Raw genomic sequence first — 6,677 nt, forward strand, 5'->3', positions numbered from 1 at the left:
CCGCCATTTTGAATTTTATGCAAAACTATAAAAGGTCAGTTTGTAACACTTAAAATAGGCACATCTCCTGCACCTTTTGACCTACTGCCACAACTAATACACTAAATAGTGTTGAAGAAACACTTGGACTTACCATGTTGGCCTGAATATAAGACAGCATTCTTTTTTTTCAGAAATTGCATCTGAAAAGTGAGGTTGTCTTACATGGGAGGACTAGACTTTTTAATGTAATTATACATTAACAAGAGCAGATGGCACCATTTATCTGTAAAATGGTTGCTTTTCACAAAGAGATGGTTTAATGGCATTAGAAATCCCAGTAGACTAGTTTATTTTTATTTAATTAAAATAACTTATTCATTTGAAAATGTGATTGTCACATTTAAAAGAAAATAAAATGCAATTTCATTTAAAACATGTAGAAAATATATCAGCATACCTTATTTTATTCAGTGAGTTTTATTAAATTCATGTCAAATGAAATTATTTTCTTTAAAAATTAAGATTTGATCTTCAAAAAGTCTTTTACCAAAAAAAGGTGTTGAAAAATGGGGGGTCCTTTTCTAATCAGGGACATGTTATTATATTCAGCTAATATGGTATGTTCTCTGCCATTATTCCCACGATTTTGGATTTTTTCAAATACCCAAAAATTGCACTCCTCCGACAGCATTGGCACTTCTTATTGCAATGTTCCAAGAAGGCACACTGCATTTTATGGCACTGCTTATGTTTAAGCTTGACATATATGTAGTGGGGGGCAGTACGGTGGTGCAAATGGGTAGCACTACTGCCTAACAATATGGAGGTTTCAAGTTCGGAGTGCGTCTGCTTTCAGTTTGTACCTTGTCCTTGTGTTCATATGGGTTTCCTCTGGGTATTCTGGTTTTTTCAGGTAATGTCAATTGGACATGCTATATTCCCCATAGGTGTAATTGTAAGAGTGTGTGTCAATGTGTCTGTTCAGCCTGTGATGGACTGGTGTCTTGTTCAGTGGTTGTTCTGATTACTTGTCTACCTGGTGGTGCTTGGCCCTAGTGCTTGGCCCCTTCATTGCTGCTTGCAGCTATATTGTATTATTATTGTTGTTGTTGTCATTATGATCATTTATAAAGCATTTTAGACTGGTATGGCACTGGTTAAAATATGCCATATGTTGTATTTAATTCTTAAGAAAAATTGTTTCCATGATGGACAAAATAGAAAATATTCATAACTGGATAAAAATCTGAAAATATGATTTGTGGTTTACTGTTTAGCAATGTTCTGAATCAGTACTATTGTAAACAATGTAAATAAACATTTTTATAAGCAAGCATACAGTATTGATTGATTACTATTTGTATGTCATTAAAATGTAGAAGCTGAACATTCATGTAACAATCACTACTGGTAATTTAAAGTAATGGAGTTCTTGAACATAGAATCGGAATATTAGAAAAAAACATTCTGAATGATTAAAGAAACAAACAAGATTGCACAATAAAACGTATAGATTGACATTATATATGCAAATTGACAATTTTAATATATGACAGTTTTACTTGTACCAAACTGTTATATTAATAGTTTTATGCCCCTGACATTGTTAGTTAACTTTTTAACTGCGTTTAGTTTCGGGCTTTTTTTTTTTTTTTTTTTTTAAATGGTCGTTTCTATTTTTGGGAGCCCAACAGAGACCAATTTCATATTTCCTCAGGGGAAACTGCGACCTGAACGCAGCGCCTTGGAGCGCTCGGCCATCCTGACATAGAAACGAGTGTGGGTAATATTGATTCACAGCAGCAGAACCAGCTAGTTGCTTGTGAGCCCACAGCTAGCCTCGTGAGCCAGTCTCTTTTTTCCACTTTCGCTTCGCTTCATTCAACAGAGCCTGGCCGATGTCTTGACGTTCTAGGCATAAACGAAGGAGGCAACCTTCCCGGGATAGTTGTATTTTCCCAACCAATCAGAGTGCAGAGAGGCGACACTCCAAATGTGGTGACGATTTTGGCCAAAGAGATTCGAATACCTTTGTTTTGGCCAGGCGTGGTCTGAAACGTGCACCAGAAAAACATTACCGGAGGCAAACTTTTCCACAGACCTGCATCAGTTCGCCACTATTTGGGGAAAATGGCTAACGTTAACGGGCAAACAATCAAAACCATTGCTTCTTCTAGCCATTTTTCTATAAATTAATAGTAGACTGCATACCGTAGGCCATGCTTGAAAAATTCAACTTTTGCCAAATCCTGTAGGCAAGCAAGCGAGCATCTCTGTTCGATAACAGCGTATCCAAACATACGCACTGAAGGTCCTTCAACAAAGTCACGCCATGTTTTTAGTAAGTCTTTGATATAACAGGATTCAAATCTTCTTCTTCTTCTCTGATTTTAATGACAGTTGGCAAACCTAAATTGGTGCCTTACCGCCACCTACTGTGTACATTGGCATCTGATTTAGTTCTCAAAAAAAAATTAAATAAAAAAATAGCCCCACCCTCCCATACCTGAACCACGATTCTTCACTATTTCGCTATATCCCTGGCGTCTGACTCCCTCCAAACCCTTTCGCCAAAATTCCCTGTATTTCGTCCCCCCTTCACATCCGTTATACTGCCCTACAAAGCCTAACTGCAGTAACTATGCAAAGGGTAAAACTGAGAAAAATGGCTTTAAAGTGTTTTAACTGGCCAGTCAAATGGGTTATAGGTATATAAGTAATATTGCACTAATTGTACCTGTATTCATGAGGTAATTTTTGTGCCCAAAAACCATGACGGCTGGCCAGTTAAAACACTTTAAATCATTTTTCTCAGTTTTACCCTTTGCGTAGTTACTGCAGTTATGGTGCATGTCCACTGCAGCATCAAACATCGCGTGTCGACGCGTCGCTTCACATCGCCCGGCTGCTTGGGGGCGTGTCAAAAAAAATATGTGGTGGGCGCTGGTGGGTGTTACGAAGTCCTGCTGAAAATGTGTTCCCGTTCATGCAACATGTATAAGTATAGGAGCATCACAATATACTTTGTCTAATAAGCTTGCAAAGGAGTGGAATAACCAGAATAAAATTAACATTACTCTCCAAGTATAACTGACTTAACTTATTAAGTTTTTGGGTTAGGGGTAGCGAAGTTAGTGCCAAGTTAACAAGCTAGCTAGCTAGCTATCGTATATCAAACCGGATAATTCGCCGGCGATTTTAAATCCAGATAACATCCCAATATATCACAAACCCGCCATGGACTGCAACAAGAAGCTAGTAATAGCTGCTCTCTACCTCATATAACACCGAGAATGCAGCTACAGAAATTATCTGTTTTTCCTCCATCCTCAAAATGCGCAGAACTTTTGTTAATGAACAAGATTTTGGCTAGCTGGCTGAAGAAACAGCAGCACAGCCTTCACCTGATTGGTTCAATGGAACGTGCTCGACGGATTCATTTGCATAAAGTTGCGCGCCGCTACCAGAATGCATTGCGGGGCCGCTTGGCGGTTGTCCCATAAGAAATGAATGGGAGGCGTCGAATCGCGCTGCTTTCGACGCTGCAGTGGACATGCACCGTTAGGCTTTGTAGGGCAGTATACTCGAAATCTCTTTCTCTCTGATTTTGTTTCCATCTCGTTTGCAGTTAATTACTATTGCAATAAATGCCAGAAACCTTCTTCTATCCAAATGCATGATTTCTTTGTCACATCTCCCTTGATCTTTTCCCTCTATTCCAGTTCTATTCTGTTCCTTCCTTTCAGTTCCCGCTTCTGCCCTCACTCCCTTGGTTGCTTCTGCATATGTTCTTTTATTCTGCACTCGTGTTCTTTCCACCTCACTTTCCCTCTTCCTTCTTTCATACTGCTTCATGGTTTCCCCCACAGTGAAAGCATATTGCCTGTTCTTTAGACACCATACAATCATCATCAGAACACCCATCTTTCCATCACCTTCTACACCTGTGATCCTTTTTCCTACACACTGCTGCCACTTGCCCATAATCCTGACACCAATAGCACCTTAGTGGAATCCTCTCATATTCCCTCACCCTGTAACAAACATAACCTAAAAAGACTCTTTCCGGTAATTTTCCCGCAAATTCTAAAAGCACTGATCCACATTCTTGTTCTTTTCCCTCCCGATAGCTTATCATCCGCTTTACCCCTAAAACTCCTTCTACCTCTAAAAAAACAATGGCATCTACCGACAACGGGACCCCACTAATAACACCTTTCTGTAGCGCTCTTTCTCTCATTAAAAAACTAACTACTTTTGTCGATTCAAGTATTTTGATTTTAAGAGCCTTGTCCCTCAGTCTCTTCGACTGACACTCCACGATTACAATCCCCCCCGGTTACCCTCACTGCTCTTACTTCCCCAATCTCCTTCTTTACGAGTTTCCTTATTTCGTGGGCGTCATTAAAAATGCCATTTGCTTCCCATCCATACCCGGGCCTCACATCCACATTTATTCCAACTACATATTTATCATCCTTATCTTCATATTCAATTCCTTTTTTCTTTTCTTACTTCCTCTTTCCACCACTTCACACTCGATTTCTTAAAGCCACTTCATCTGTGATCCAAATTCAATTTCAACAAACGCATAATTCTAAATTATAAACCAAAACAATCCGTCCTCTCATGCAACACTCATTCAACTCTGGAGCTCTTTCCTCGACCACATGCCGTTGAGAACTCTCTTCTTCGAATATGTCCATAATTCTGTTTTTAGCAGATAATTTGGGATAGCTCAATAGCTTTGTTCGTTTCGCTGGTGTGTTTCAGTCGGGACTTAGAGAGAGTGTCGAGGGCAAATATTTTTTTCCTAGGAAGAATCCGGGAATTTCGTGAATAATTCATGAGGAATGATCCAATCACAAAAGCCAAACCCTGATACAATCACAAAAGCCAAACCCATCATGTGATCCGCTTGCTTGGAAAGTTTTAAAAAACATGGCGGTGATAATAATGTAATCGCTGGTGTTAGGATTAGAAACAGATTTGTTAGAAACAAATTTACCACGCAGTTCTCAATTTTAGCGAGTCATGTTAGCCAGGTTTTAACCTACTCTGCGCTGTGTTGTGTTTGGAGTATAATGGCCAAATCATGGTCCAGACGTAGCATACACGGACCGGACTCTGCTGGGGTCCACGTGGTCAAAATGACGAAATAGCGAACCTCAGCATACGTCTGCCTGGGCATGTCCACGAGAAGCTCAATTTTTGTGACCGCGCGTACCTAGTGTTCGCATACCAGTGTCACACAAATCATGGCTCGGTATGAAACTGTTTCACATCGACATGCATTTCATGTGGCACGGGAAACACGCTGCGAGGCGGAATACACAAAACAGGCATGGAGTCAACGTTTGAAGAGAGACTGGTTGAAGAGGTCAGAAGGTATAGACACCTCTACGATTCATCCCAATGGGATTATAAAGATTTCCAGAAAAACAACAATTCATGGAGAGAAATAAGCACAACGCTGGGCAAGGACCCCATGTTGTTTACAGTCTGTAACTTCCGGCAGAAAAGGAGAACGATGCGCAAAGATTGTGGGAAATATAGGCCTTGGGTATGCATTGGTACGACTGGACTATGAAAGGGCAAACGACTGCGGACTGTCCATCCCTGATCCGTCCGCACAGCGTATGCACCCTGTGCTTACAGACTACGTAAAAGCCTTAACGTTGGACTGGACGAAACTATGTAGCCATTTCAGAGTAGGAGGGCTGATCTAGGATCAGTTGTGCTTCATATGTCATAATGAATAAGATTAGGATATGGACAGGGTAAAGCTGATCCTAGATCAGACGCTCGATAAATACGGATAAAAAGAAAACGCGAGTTAATTTTTCGACGCAGGCAACTCCATGTCCACCTGTGTTGATAACCATCGTGAGAAATGTCACTATTAATGCCCTTGACGTGAATTTCTTGTGTGATAATAAAAACAGAATCACTGGTTTTAGGATTTTTAAAACCGCTTTACCATGCATCTCTTAATTTTATCAAGTTATGTTAGCCACATGTCTTACTTTACTCTGCAACTTCTCCACGTCTGCCTGTTAATAAACCATCATAAGAAATCACGTCCATCTGTTAATAAACCATCCCAAGAAATCATTATTTCACAGTAATGCTCTTTATGTGTAACTGTAGCAAATTAGTGGGCTAGCTCGGGTTCGAACCCAAATATTTTTTTGAGTTTGAATGCACGTGATAATGTTGACCCAACTTTTCTTATCCAATTAATATAGCTGTAGAATCAAATGTAGTACACAAGTTCTGGTTATTGTCATGCAGAGATTAAACAGTATTACCTTGTTTTACAAAGTTTAGTAACAAATGACCACAACACATTGGTGCCCTTGGAAGATTGTATGAAATTAACAATACAATTACTGAGCTATTTGTTATACTGAACCAATATGGAAATTGCACTTTCAATAGTAACTGTTCATCCCAAGGGTGGGATTTAAAAAAAATGTTAGCTAGATCACGTTAGCTCTCTAGACAGTCTCACATCTCACACCTAGCCTGCTAACTTAATATGCGATATGTGCAGAGATGGGCAGTATTTCTGTTACTTGTATTTGAAATACGTATTTCAATTACTTTTGAGTATTTTGTAATTTGTATTTGACAGGGCTGAAAAAATTCAAATGTAATTTGTAACAAGATACAAACTTTAGAGTGGAGTTATT

Source organism: Anguilla anguilla, chromosome 1 (genome assembly GCF_013347855.1).
Source record: "Anguilla anguilla isolate fAngAng1 chromosome 1, fAngAng1.pri, whole genome shotgun sequence".
Taxonomy (NCBI): Eukaryota; Metazoa; Chordata; class Actinopteri; order Anguilliformes; family Anguillidae; genus Anguilla; species Anguilla anguilla.